This window comes from Suncus etruscus, chromosome 3 (genome assembly GCF_024139225.1).
Source record: "Suncus etruscus isolate mSunEtr1 chromosome 3, mSunEtr1.pri.cur, whole genome shotgun sequence".
Classification (NCBI taxonomy): Eukaryota; Metazoa; Chordata; class Mammalia; order Eulipotyphla; family Soricidae; genus Suncus; species Suncus etruscus.
Genome location: NC_064850.1, coordinates 15,484,211 through 15,499,546, shown reverse-complemented (window position 1 = coordinate 15,499,546; position 15,336 = coordinate 15,484,211). Strand labels below are relative to the sequence as shown.

The 15,336-nt window shown below is 38.9% G+C and overlaps 1 protein-coding gene across 4 annotated transcripts in view; it reads right to left on the bottom strand.

The window, feature by feature from the left end:
- Window positions 1-15,336, bottom strand: part of SIPA1L1 (signal induced proliferation associated 1 like 1) — a 363,330-nt gene that overhangs the window by 201,856 nt on the left and 146,138 nt on the right. For 3 of the 4 annotated variants that reach the window (XM_049770289.1, XM_049770292.1, XM_049770293.1), the window contains exon 3: window positions 7,435-7,496. The exons of the other annotated variant lie outside the window; for it this stretch is intronic. The gene's annotated coding sequence lies outside the window, so the exon portion shown is untranslated. The remainder of the gene's footprint in view (window positions 1-7,434; window positions 7,497-15,336) is intronic. 4 annotated transcript variants of the gene reach the window in all.

Here is a 15,336-nt window from a genome sequence, read left to right as displayed (position 1 = left end):
GAGGTAGGGCATTTGCCTTTCATGCAGAAGGACAGTGGTTCAAATCCCAGCTTCCCATGTGGTGTGTCCCCTTCCCCCCCCCCCCCCCCCCGAGCCTGCCAGGAGCGATTTCTGAACCTAGAGCCAGAAGTAACCCCTGAGTGTCACCGGCTGTGATCCAAAAACAAACAAACAAACAAAAAAATTTTGTGCCGGGGAGCAGAGTGTTAAATGAGGTTTTCTTGAAGCTTCTAATAAATATAACTGGATGTGTGTTATTCTAAGTGATCATCAAAATGCAATTAAAGGAACAAATTATAGCAACAATGAATGCTGGACCTTGGCCTGCATCTTTACAACCAATTAGCTCTACCCACTTGCAGACTGAACGGATATACAATGGTATCTCCATCATCCAAATGAGGCCACTGTGCAGTAATACAATGGGAATATCATCCTATTTTAGGGAGAGGGCCAACTAAGCAAACAGGAATAGAGACAGCTGGTCTATCTTCACACACTGTTAAGCAGTTTTCCAGATTACATAGGGTACTCACTTTATTCTATAGATCATATAATTTCTATTTAACTGGTTTGAAAAGTAAAGATATAAATTGCAAGTGATAGTGATAAGCTTTCATTAGGAATCAGCATTCATTCAGGTATCTGAGATTTCACTTCCACAAAATTGTAAGGAAACTGGTACTGAGGTAGTAAGATAAAACCTTCACACAACTCTTTCAGATATTTTTACACTCATTACAAACTCTAGAATTCTCAACTAAGGCATTACAATCATAGCACCCAATAAAAAGAGACACTAACTGCCATGAAGAAAATAATTCCCACAAAGTAATCTAGAAACCATAAAGTGAAGTTACATTCGCTCAAGAGGTGAACCTTTCACTCACCTAAGGTTAGATGTTGGTTAATGACCCAATTATTTTTGTAACATGCAAACTAAGAGTAATATGGCTGGATAATTTATATTTAGTACTAAAGCATGGTCTCTTGGCTTCTAATTGTAAAAGGAAATTAAATTAAAGGTTAATCGGTACTCAACAAGCCCTCATGACAAACATGACCATAGTTCTTAATGAGCACACTCCAGAAACAAACTAAATCAACAGTAAGGAGGCCCTATCATAGTACAGAAAAGTGCTTAACTAACCATGTAATTGAAGCTTTTCTAAAGGTATACACTGAGGATATAAAATATTTTACAAATCAATTTATTAGAAACTTATTCTAAAATTAATTTATTTCGGTTGATGTGCTAACAATTATTTTATAATTTAAACATTTCATTTCAGTAATGTCAGAATGTTTATCGACAATATGTAGCAAAATGGCAACACTCTAAGATCAGTGTTTCCCTTGGGGTCAAGTGACAGTACTGCTGATGGGGCACTTGCCTTGCATGCAGACAACCCAAGTTTGATCTCCAGTACTACATATGGTCGCTGAGCACAGCCAGGAGTGACGTTGAGCACAGAACTAGAAGCACCCCCCCCCAAAACCTTAGGGTTTTTCAAAGTGGGCAACACTGACTGCTTGTGTGGGGTGCTGGGGTAATTTGGTGGAAGTGAGTGGAGGCAGTTTCAGGTGCAATATGGATTGCTGTTCTGCTTTAAGAAGGTAGATGGGTGGGGGCATGGAGGGAGAGTGAATTGTTCTTGTTGTTGTTACTATTGTTGATTTTTCCCCTGAAAGGGGGTCAAATTAGTTTGGGAATGGGGCCAGAGAGATAGCATGGGGGTAGCACATTTGCCTTGCATGGAGAAGGAAGGTGGTTCAAATCCCGGCATCTCATATAGTCCCCTGAGCCTGCCAGGAGCTATTTCTGAGCTTAGAGCCAGGAGTAACCCCTGAGCACTGCCAGGTGTGACCCAAAACACAAAACACAAAACACACACACACACACACACATACACACACACACACACACAAATTAGTTTGGGAAGATCTATTCTAAACTAACAAAGACACCCTAAGACAAATTTTTGCATATTCAATCACAGATAGAAAATAGTCAATGGCTATACCTGTAAAACCAATTTAAAAGTAAGTTCTGGGGCCAGAGCAATAGTATAGAGGGTAGGGCATTTGTCTTGCATGCAGCCAACCAGGGTTCGATCCCTGGCATTCCATATGGTCCCCTGAGTATGCCAGGAGTGATTTCTGAGCACAGAGCAGGAAGTATCCACTGAGTACCACCAGGTGTGGCCAAAAAAAAAATTCCCAAAGAGACAAACATTTAAAGTTCTGGCTTTTTTCTGCTTCCTGTCAAAAGATTTGTTGCTCAGGCTAGAGAGTTAGTACAACAGGTTAGGTACTTGAACTGTGTTCCATTTCAGTACCCAAATGATTCCCTGAGCATCTCTCAGAGAAATCCCTGAGCACAAAGTCTGGAATAAGTCCTGAGCATAACTGAGTGTAGCACCCCCCAAAAAAAGACAAAAAAAAAAAATGTTTTCCTCTGGAAAACACACAGTGCAAAAATAAGAGCTATTCACATATTAAAAATTCAGCACAAGTAGAACACCTGCTGTAGATCTTATAAACCTGCTTCCTTTACTCTTTAAAGCAGACACAGTAAGGCAGTGAATCCCAGGCAAGCCTTTCACACACTAGAAAAATCCCAATAGAAAATAAATACTGCTAAAAAGGTTCACTTTCTATTTACAAAACTTTTCATTTTATCTTTATCCTACCTGATTTATAAATACCTTCAACTGCAAAATAAGTACAATTATTTCCAAGTTTTGCTATAAAATAAATTAAAATGAAGTCAGCATTATTTAGTGAAGACTAGAAATTACTTTCACCTCATTCTGTCAGGTCTCAAACAGGTCTCAAGCAATCAGCTGACTCCCCCTCACCCGGTTTTGAGAAAGGAGGAGAAAAGGATGTCAACATTCTGCCCTAAACAGGAGAGCGACTGATGGATAGGACAAGTTTAAGAAAAGCAAACTAGAACTAGAATTTCTCCTTTCTCCCTTTTGTTGTGAGGCTGTAGGCAGCAGGATCCTCCAGATTCTCTTTGTGAAAAAGATGGCTAGAGAAAGGAAACATTTACATTACTGAAACATTTATTGCCTTCCTCACATGGATAGAGTATAAAAAGTAGAGGAATATTCTGGGGGTGGGGGTATTTAGAGGACAGATAATTGAAACTGCTCACAAATCCAAATGCTCTTCTGTTTTCACTCTATCTAAGGAAATAATGCTCTTTCACAAATGTTTATCCTCTATAATACTTTCAAACTCAAAGAACAGTTCTCCCTTCCTAATATCCTTAATCAGAATAAAGTATAAAGAACATTTAGTTGCCTTCTGGCTAATTTGTGCCAATTTAGATGATTCATGTATTACTTTCCTAGACTAAGTGGTCTAAGGCCAGGGCTTCAAGTCAATAAGGTGTGGGCAGCAAGGCCTAATTACAGAGCTGACTCACTGTCTACAACTTCCCTCAGCCAGTGGATGATCCCCCAGAGAGTACTATTTCATTATGAGGTATAAATTCACAAATAATATATTTAGAGGATCAAAGAGATAGTATAGAGCTTAAGGCCCTTGTCTTGCATGTGACCCAGTTCAAATCTCTGGTACCACCAAAGTATTGCCAGGGGTTACTTCCGGGCACAGAGCCAGAAATAGTTCCTCAGCACCTCTTGGTATGGCCCAAACCACACCCCCTATTTTAACCAGTTTGTTATTATTTAGGAATAAAAGAACACATCACTCCATAAGAAATCAAAAAATTCCTTACTCCATAAAAAAAAAAATTTCCAGTTCACTGAATTGGTATTTCAATAAGATTTTTCTTTCAAAAGCAACAACACTAAAATTTTTAAATAAAGAAAATGGAAATTAAATATATTACACACAATAGGACTTTAATATTGTACTTATTGTACATATATTTGACCTGATACACGAAATGAGGTAGTATCCTGTTGTGTGACTACACTGGTTATTACCCCCATGGGAGAGATTTAGTAGCTCTCTCCATAATGAGTCAACGACTGGATGTTTTCATTTGATGGCTAAATCTTTTAACATAAACAACATTTTTATTTAATATCCTGAATCCGAACTGGAGGAGAAAAATGGCAGTTTGTTACATCTAAATAAAATTAGAAGAATACGTTCTTTTAACAATAAAAAATAGAAAAATGTGAACACAAAGCACAGAAACCTAAAATTCCACTTCAACAAAAGAAGCTACTATTTTATTTCCAATAACATACATACACACTATAAAGATCACAATTCAAAACATGAACTAAAGAGAAAAATGGGAGGTGGCTTCCCCACCCACAAGTTAAACATTCAAGCAAAATTAACACCCTAAAAATAAATTAAAATCTTAGGGCTAGAGCAATAGCACAGCAGGTAGATTTTTGCCTTATACATGGTCTACCCAGATTAGATTACCAGCATTCCATCTCTTTGCCTGAACCTGTCAAGAGTGATTTCTGAGTGCAGAGCTAGGAGTATACTAAGTGCCACTGTGTGTGACCCAAAATGTAAAAAAAAAAAAAAAAAAAATAGGTGGGGGGGGGGAGAAATCTTTGCAATGTCATTCATCTTTTCCTGACACTTTGTCAGTAATTATGTTCCCACGTTGAAAGGATTTAGTTCTCTAGGCCAGTGATGGGCAACCTTTTTTTTTTTCAACTGAGCCAAATCTCACCAAAACCACGATTGAAATTTATTTTGAGAGCTGCTAGCCACGACTTGCAGATCACTGCTCTAGGCACAAGCACAAGGGCTAACAGGAATCCTCCTACAGCCTGGGTCTCAAACTCAATTTACCTGGGGGGCGCAGGAGGCAAAGTCGGGGTAAGGCAGAGTCGCATAAGAAATTTCGCTTACCGAATATTCGCAATAAAAAATCGCATTAGTAAGAAAAAAATCCCAAAAAATCCCATTAAACATGTGCATACCGCAAACGGAACTGCTTGGGGTATGCGAATGTTTAATGCGATTTTTTCTTACTAATGCAATTTTTATTGTGATTATTCGGTAAGCATAATCGCGAATACTGCAATATTTGAAGGCCAGCTGTGGGCCACAAAATGTTGTACAGAGGTTCACAAACGGCCCGAGGGCTGTGAGTTTGAGACCCCTGTTCTACAGCAAAAGAAGGAAGCTTTTGAACACAGAAGTTAAATGGCTCAAAACACATTGATTTAAAATAAGATTTTAAAAAGTTGAGATTTAAAAAAGTATACAAAATGATCTCCAAGACCCACAGCAAGATACCAAAGGAAATATGATACAACAGAGACTGTCAGACTTGCAAGAAAGAGAGGTTCCCAGGAACTGTGCTTCAGTCTGTTTACATAGGGATGGACACAGACCCATAAAATCACCATGACAAGGAACTAGTGAACAAAGCAGCACATTTAGAAGCACAAAACTTAATTTTATAAATTTAACAGTTAATTGTAGACAATAAAACTATGTTTGTCTGGGCACAGGGGGAAAATAATGCAGATTTACTGAAGTTCACCAAAAGCATGCATGTTGACTACAGAGTGAAAGGTACATTTCAATGAAAGGGGGCTGAAAAGCTCACTGATGAGCTGAGGATATACAAGTTTCCTGCATTTTCCAAACCTGCAAAGGAATACAGATGCAGCTAGAGAAAGTGGCTTAATAACTAACTAGATGCCAGATTCCAAAAGAAAAAAGGCTGTTAGCATCTTGAATAGATGCACAAACCATTTATAATTTAACACATTTTACTACAGATCACTTAGATATTGAAATATAGATCTTTTCACAACTGTCAAAAGGAACTGTAGCCTCTCTCCAGGTCCCTGCCTTTATTCTAAATTCCTCTGGATTTTTATTTTATTCTATTTATTTATGTATTTATTTATTTTGGGTTTTTGGGTCACACCCAGCAGCGCTCAGGGGTTACTCCTGGTTCTAAGCTCAGAAATCGCTCCTAGCAGGCTTGGGGGACCATATAGGAAGCCGAAATTCGAACCACCATCCTTGTGCATGCAAGGTAAGTGCCCTACTCAATGCTTTCTCTCCGGCCTCTCCTCTGGAATTTTAAACAATACACAAGAGTCTATTTACCTGAAGTTCAAAAAAGAAGATTAAAAATCATATGTGGCAGAAGACATATGCATGAGAATAACAAAAACAAATACTAGGATTGCAGATCCCAGGAGTAAGAGTAAGGAAACAGCTGCTGCAGATTAATATTAACCTGACTTTTTAACCATCAGTAAAGATTCAGTTGCTCTACTGTGCTGAGGGAAGATTAATTTGGATATTATATTATTCTCTCCACAGTTTTTATTTTTGAATAAAAACAAATAAGGAAAACAAAAGAAGAAAAACAAATAAGGAATTAGAAGTTTGGATAAACTCTTCTAAGAGAAAACTAAGAGCAGTTTGGCTATGCCAAACAGATACCTCTTTAAAGGACACTTTGCAAGTCAGTAGTCTAAGACCATTTTCTATGTAAACAGCCCGAGTGGGCTGATTAAAAGGCAAAACCTTCTGCAGGAAAAAGAAGATACATGGCAATATTTTTTTATTCTCATGTCTTTCAATATTAAATCACTACCTGTTAACTGTTAAGAGCAAAAAGAATGCCAGTCAACACCAATATACCCTGCCAGTTTAATTTAATGGCAGTATTTTGCTTTGCTTTGCAATTACTTCCACATCCCCTAGGGAGAAACTAATGGATTACTAAAAATAAAATGGAGATTAAGTGAATCACTTAGGATGTTTTGGCTTCCAACTCAAACTGGCTTAAACAGAAAGGAAATAAATTGGCTCAAAGAGTTGGTCTTCTGGAGAAAGGGCAGACTTTGAGGCTGCCTCTGTGTTCTACCCTGTATGTCTTCTTCTTCTGGCTGCAGCCACACCAGCACATAATAATATAAAGAAGAGAAAAGAGATGCAGACTCTATCTGTGTATACAGTCTGAAGAGTGAGAAGCCTTTTGCTAAAAGTTCCTGGCAAACCTCACTGACTAGAACAAAATTATAAGACAAGTATTCTCAATACCATCTCTATGACCTGGTAAAAACCAGTACTAGCTGATATTTTCCCCTTGATGAACCAACTATGAACTTGCAGGGTGGGACTGTCCCAAACAGGGGTCACTTTGGAGCTTTGGCCAGCTCAACTCCGTAACACAGAGGATGAATGAGAGGCAAGACAGTGCCAACCTTGAAGTGGACTTTGCTAGTGTTTCCACTCTAGAGCCTGAGCAACACTGTTTAGGAAAAGATAAAAGTTATTGCTAGTATGACGTATCTGCACATAAAGCTAGAGACTCAACAAGCAAGTATTAAGACAAGCCAATTTCATTTTTTTAAAAAGAATATATTATTTCTAGATTTCATATGTGTCAATAAGAAACGTAAAGACAGAAAGACAGTATCCTATAAAATAGGACATAAACATAATACTTACTATATTCCTGTGTCAAGGCTATAGGAATTTTGACAATAGAATCCACGTTGGTAATGCATAGCCTGAAAGGAAAAAAAATGCATATAAGAAATTTCACTGATGAACTGGAGTGATAGTATAGTAATGTGCTTATCTAACAACAGTTGACCAAGGTTCAGTGCTGACACCCTAGCCTTCACTGAAATAAAATAGTTGTGAACTTTGTCAAAATCTTTTTCTGGGACCAAAGAGAAAGCACAGCAATAGGGCATTTGCCTTGCACGCAACCAACACAGGACAGGCGGCAGTTTGAATCCCGGCATTCCATTTGTCCTCCGAGCCTGCAGGAGCAATTTCTGAGCGCAGATCCAGGAATAACCCCTGACCACCACTGGGTGTGACCCCAAAACAAAACAAAACAAAAAATCTTTTTCTGAAACAACAAACCAGCCCCCTTTTTTTGGGTGGGGGATTTGCGAGTAGAGGACCTGGCCACTATGCTCAAGGTCACTTCTGGTGATGTTCATATGCAATAACAGGGATTGAACAATGGTGCCAGCCATATACAAAGCAAACATCTTATTTCCTGTACTATATCTCCTAACCATCTACACTGTAACAAAAGATTTCACCTTATTTACAGCTGAGTAGTATTCCACTGGGTTATATATATATATATATATCAAATCTATTTACTCATCTAAATAATTTGCATCTTTATAAATCTGATCATAAAAATATATATTTTATGTAATTCAAGAAGATTCAATTATCTCTGGAGACAAGAACATCTTCCTCTTGGCAAGTAAGAAATTTGTACTCCGTTTGAGAGCACTTGCTATGGTTATATATCATAAATTATTTTCCACATAAAACAATCTTTATGCCAAAGTGAGTCAGGATTTGCTATCCTGGCTCACTGAATGTTTTGTGACATACTAAAACATTAAATAAAAAAGTACAAGTCTCAGAATAGAATACACGTATATATTCACTGAGAATATATAAAGAACGACAGAACAATTAAAAAAAAAAGACATATCCAAACAGCACATCAAACTGGCCAACAGACAAAACAATATTTTCTTGATCATAGAAACAGAAATTAAAGGAATAACTAGATGAATTACATATTGACCAAAATAGCTAAAATTTTAAAATTGGAAAACTAGGTTAGTTTTAAGATGCAGAACCATTCCTTTCTCCAACCCTGCTGTTGGAGTGTGAGGCAGAAAACTATTGTGCCGTGTCAAATAAAAGTGCAACATAAACAACCACTGTGACCTGGCAAGGCAACCCTTAGGGAACTACCTACCAAGAATGCGTGTACACATGCAATAATACATGTTCCAAATAATAAAGGTTCCAAAGACACATACAGTAACACACAATAATATTTAAAGAAGTAATAAAGTAAGTAAATTATTTATTTTCAGTAATAAACTGTGGAGTATTCATACAACAAAACAATATACATCAGACAGGCAATCTACAGGCTGGTTGTGTCCAACAGACATTAATAAATATAAATGAACCATAAATAATGCAGCAACAAAAATATAACTCATTTATAAAAACAAAAGAAATACCAAAAAATTGAATCCCACAAACACAACATTGAGTCCAAGAAATCAGAAACTAGAGGTCATTTTTCATTTCAATAAAATTCAAAAAAGCAATAAAAGTATATTAGGGAAGGAGGGAGGGAGGGAGGGAGAGAGGGAGGGAGGGAGGGAGGGAGGGAGGGAGGGAGGGAGGGAGGGAGGGAGGGAGGGAGGGAGGAAGGAAGGAAGGAAGGAAGGAAGGAAGGAAGGAAGGAAGGAAGGAAGGAAGGAAGGAAGGAAGGAAGGAAGGAAGGAAGGAAGGAAGGAAGGAAGGAAGGAAGGAAGGAAGGAAGGACAAATTTTATGGTGTGTGTGTTAGATGTCTGTAAAAATAGTTTTAATATTGATTTAAAGAGAGCAATCAAGAAAGATGTATTTATCACATAACAGCAGGCATTTTTTAATGACTAATAGGTTACTAGATGATTTCTTTGTGTGCTATGAAAGCACAATTACATATAGCTAGATCGTATGGACTATCACATGCCTAGACTATATGATACAGCCTATTGGTACAGAAACTGGTCCTGAAGCATTAAGAACTTTCTTAAATTTAAAATGGCAAGCTCCTCTGGTTTGTTGAGATGTAAAGAATCTTCCTTTTCTTAATCTTGTATTTCCCCTACAAAAATCTATGCAAGGAAGATAGCACGTAAACAGAAGGCTAATCAGAAAAGTTTCTTTAGCTGTACATCCAGATATACCAGAGCATGCGTCAGAGCATGAAGTTACAACAAATTTACTAAGGACACTGGTGCCCAGCTGTCTGCAAATTGTCCTATCTAAAATTAGATTTCCTCTAGTTTTTTTCCCCTATACAAACTACTGCTTACAAGTATACAGACAGGATGGTTCTGTAAAACAGGAGCTTCCATCTTCCAACCTGCTGGCTTCTTGTTTAAAAAGTCTTTATCTTCCACCTTATCTTTCCAGCTTGACTGACTTGGTCAAGTGGCAATAAAACGAGCTGTTTTCATTGCAGTATATGCTGTATGTCTAGTCTACGCAAAACAACACTCACTAAAGTTTATATAACTGTGTAGGTAGGTACTTCCTATGGCAATCATACTGCAACAACAATAAGCATACTTGATACCCAGATACTGGTCTCTACATACCATCATCCTCCAATGAAAAATGAAATAGAATTACTTGGACAAGTGGCTGGCTGCAAAGCTGAGACAGGAACACAGATGGACTAGGAGTAGCCAAAAGTAAGAAATGCTTTAAAAATAAAAGGATAGGGGGCTGGTGAGATAGCACAGTGTTAAAGCGTTTGCCTTGTAAGCAGCCAATCCAGGATGGTGGGTGGTTCGAATCCCAGCATTCCACATGGTCCCCATGCCTGCCAGAAGCGATTTCTAAGCACAGAGCCAGGAGTAACCCCAGAGTGCCACCGGGTGTGACCAAAAACAAACAAACAAACAAAAGAGCAATAGAAACAACCTGAAATATATACCACATACTCACACACACATATATATATATACATTACAATTGAGTAATAAAACTTAGGAAACAACGCCACCATATAGATGGTGCAGAGTCGGCACTAGCCTAGGACATACCACGGTTTGATTCCCCTTCGTCCCATATGGTCCCCCAAGCCAGAAGCAATTTATGATCAAAGAGCCAGGAGTAACTCCTGAGCGTCATCGGGTGTGACCCCCCACAAAAAAAAAAAAAAAAAAAAAAACAAGGTAATAATGTTGCATTAAAGTTAATTTCTTGATTTTTTTAAAACTATAGTTAAATATTAGCCATTGGGAAAAACAAATAAGGATATTAAAAATTTATTGGGCTGGAGTGGTATGGCATTTGCCTTTCATGCAGCTGACCCGGGATGGACACAGGTTCAATTCCCGGTATTGATTCTCATGTGGTCTCCAGAGCCTACCAGGAGTGATTTCTGAGCACAGAGTCAGGAGTAACCCCTGAGCCCTGGGTGTGACACCCTGCAAAATAAAAAAAAAAAAAAATAGGATTTACAGATTCATAAACCTTTTTGGGTTTTAGGGGACTTTTGGGGGGGGGGCTGGGGATGACTGTCCACAATTATTTCTGGGAGTAAAAGTAGGTACATGAGATACGGGGACTGAACCCAGGCTCCCATTTGCAAAGTATGTGCACTAAACAATGAGGGCCATAGCCCTGGCCCAGTCACAATCTTAAACCAAAATCTGGCTTCAGAAGTTATCAAACACTAAAGCTGATAAAATTTTGTATAAAGAGGCTCTCATAAGTGTATATACATATAAACACACATCAACAGGAAGATTATGAAAATAATGAATAGGACCACAGTGATGGCATAGTGGGTGGGCATTTGCCTTTCATACTGCAGACCTGAGGTTCAATCCCTGGCGTCCATGTAGTACCCGCCAGAGGTGACTTGTGAGTGTGGAGCCAGGAGTAACCTCTGAGCACTGCCAGATGTGCCTCCCACCGAAAAAGAGAAAAGAATTAATGGAAGAGAGAAAATAACTAGACAAAACTAAAAAAGATAAAATTTTATAAGTTAAAATTTAATATCAAAGTTAAAAAAAAATCATATGGAATGGGACCAGAGTAATAGAACAGCAGGTAGGGCATTTGCTTTGTACATGCCTCACCTGGGTTCAATTCTAGACATCCCATATGGTTCACTGAGCCCACCAGGAGTGATTCCTGAATGCAGAGCCAGGAATAGTTCCTGAGCATTGCTAGGTGCAGCCAAAAAATTTTTTTTCATCTGATAGAGAAATTACAGATTAGGCAAATATTAAAAGCAAATTTGGTACTGGGAAACAATCTAGATAAAAAGACATCCAGAATGCTTCCCAAACAGATAGATTCGAGAGAGAGAGAGGAGAGAGAGAGAGAGAGAGAGAGAGAGAGAGAGAGAGAGAGAGAGAGAGAAAGAGAGAGAGAGACAGAGAGAGAGACAGAGAGAGAGAGACAGAGAGAGAGACAGAGAGAGAGACAGAGAGAGAGACAGAGAGAGAGACAGAGAGAGACAGAGACAGAGACAGAGAGACAGAGACAGAGAGACAGAGAGAGAGACAGAGAGACAGAGAGAGACAGAGACTTGGGCACTAATGAATGAAAGGCATAATACCTACTATAAGAATTACTAGAAAATAACAGAAAATCAATAGCACAGTGATAGAAATACCAGGATCCAGATACGCTAACAAAAGCAGGGGGAAAAACATCAATACCCAGAGTGAAAACATCAGAGTGAAACTGCAAAACACTAAATAAAAATATAGTGTTCTGAAAAGTAGTAGAAAGAACAGAATCAACTATGAATTAATACCAATCAAAGTACTGGTAGATTTCTAACTGCAACAATAGAAGTCAGAAAACTATTTTTTTGGGGGGTGGGGGGTGTCACACCCGGCAGCGCTCAGGGGTTACTCCTGGCTCTATGCTCAGAAATTGCCCCTGGCAGGCACGGGGGACCAAATGGGATGCCGGGATTCGAACCACCGTCTTTCTGCATGAAAGGCAAACGCCTTAACTTCCATGCTATCTCTCCGGTCCCAGAAAACTATTAAAATGAACGATAATCTCTTGGCCCCTGAGCACTGAATATAGTGCCTTGGATTATAAATTTGAAATTACCAAACAGAGAAGACAGGCAGAAATGAAGAGGGGAACTGGTAACATGGGTGGGAGATAGTGGGCACTCTGGGTGAGGGTTGTATGATAAAAGTGCACCAAAACCATATATGTCAACACTATTATAAACAGGCTATCTTAATTACAAGAAACAATAAAAAGAATCTTTTAAAAATTTCAAGATGCATTCTTTGTCATTTTGTCATTATCCCACTAATCTTTGTGAATTTCTTTCCTTTCTAAAACTAAATGGTTTAGTCTCAGTTTATACTTTCCTATCCTGAGATGAGCCAAAGAGCCTTGGTTCCTTTTACTAGAGAGTAGAATTCAGAAACCAAGGCCCAGGGGCTATCTATGTTCATTATTACTAAGGTCTACTCTAATGCTCTTTCAGCGATAGAGTTAAGAGATATATATGCACATGGGCATGTACACACAAACATTTACATCTATATCCCTGAACTTGATATGGTGATTATATAAAACTTTATATAAAAATTTAAAGTACAAAGATGAATCATAATATTCCATAAAAAGAGGGAGAAACTCTGGGGCCAAAGTGATAGTTAAGCAGACAGGGTATTTGCCTTGCACATGGCAGACCAGGTTCGATCCCTGGCATCCCAGACTGTCCTCCATATGCAGAGGCAGGATAAACCCCTGAGCACTGCCAGGTAACCAAAACCAAAAGGGGGTGAACTCATCCTACAAACCATAAATTGCTTGGAATTGGAGATTAATGTGAAAAGGCTGAATTATTTAATAATAGTACTTGCCCATGAATTTATTCATGTGGGAAAATGTTAGATTCCTATTCTACTCCATAAAAATTAGTCCCAATTTAATGAACTTTCCTGTGAAAGCCAAGGTTATGAATTTTTAATGAATAATAAAAGATTATTTTATAGTTTTAGAAGTTTTTTTTTTTGGGGGGGGTCACATCCAGCAGTGCTCAGGGGTTACTCATGGCTCTATGCTCAGAAATTGCTCCTGGCAGGCTCGGGGGACTATATGGGATGCCGGAATTCAAACCACTGTTCTTTTGCATGCAAGGCAAACGCTCTACCTCCATGTTATCTCTCTGAGAACTTAATATAAAGAAAAAGCCAGCAAAATAGTCGGGTATTTTCCTTGAATGTAGACTATCTGGGTTCAAACCCTGGCAGCCCATATGGTTCCCTGATTACCATCAGGAATAATCTCTGGGTGCCGAGGTAGGAGTAAACCCTGACCATTGCTTGGGATGCCCAAGAAACAAAAAAACAAAAATGTTTGTCAGCAGTGCTCAGGACCTATTGTAGATTTGTTCTAGGAGCAGGATTAGAGTTTTCGTCAGTGATATTGGGTATTTATGTGGCACCAGGGATCAAACTCAGGGTCCCTCAGGCAAATAACATTAGCTAGGCCTTTGAGTTATCTCTTTAGTCCCAGAATCTATTAAAATTTTTAACGAAGAGGCCCAGAGCAGTGGTGCAACAATAAGGCGTTTGCTTTACACCAGGGGTCTCAAATTCAATTTACCTGGGGGCCACAGGAGGCAAAGTCGGGGTGAGGCAGGGCTGCATAAGAAATTTTACCAAAAAAAAAAAAAATAGGACAGCGGGCAGGAGCGGCGGAAATGACGTCTGCATTAGGTGCAAAGTATTCATGGTTATTCGCTTACCTAATATTCGCAATAAAAAATTGCATTAGTAAGAAAAAAATCGCAAAGAATCACATTAAACATTTGCATACCCCAAACGAAACTGCTCAGGGTATGCGAATGTTTAATGCGATTTTTTTCTTACTAATGCGATTTTTATTTAATCGCGAATACTGTGATATTTGAAGGCCGGCTGCGGGCCACAACATGTTGTACGGAGGGCCGCAAACGGCCCGCAGGCTGCGAGTTTGAGACTCCTGCCTTACACGCATCTGACCTAGGACAGACCGCCATTTGATCCCCCACCTCCCATATGTCCCCCAAGCCAGGAGTGATTTCTGAGCGCATAGCCAGGAGTAACCCTGAGTGTCACTGGGTGTGGCCCAAAAATCCAAAAACAAAACAACAACAAAAAAAATTTTTTTTTAAAACAGAAATACAAAAGTTTAAATACATATGACAATGCTTTTGGTTTTTGTTTGTCTGTACGGGCCACACCCAGTGGTACTTAGGGCTTATCCTGGTTCTGCATTCAGGGATCACACCTGGCAGGACTCAGGGGGACCATATGGGATATCAGAAAAAGACTGGTTTGGCTGTATGCAAGACAAATGCCTTGCCCACTGTACTATCACTTTGGCCCTCTGCTTTAGTTTAATTAGGTTAATACAAGTAAAGCATCTTTAGATTCCCACTAACTTGACTAAAATTTAAGTCAGACAATGTTAAATACACGGCAAATTGTAATGAAAATGTCAACACTCTGGTGTGAGTTCAAATGCTGATACAATCACACTGGAAAACAGTAAAGGTTTGGTTATAAAGGTATGGCTATACTACCAGCAGTAATTGCATTCCTAAATTACTATATAACTCTCATCTAGAAAAAATATACAATTAGTAATCCCGAAACACAGAAAACTCAAATGGACTGGAGAGATAAAGTAGGTAAGGCTCTTGCCTTAAGCACAGGGCCAACCTGGATTCCATCACTGGTACCCAATATGGTCCGGGCAGTAGTGATCTCTGAATGCAGAGTCAGGAGTAAGCCCTGAGCCTGCTGGGTATGCACAA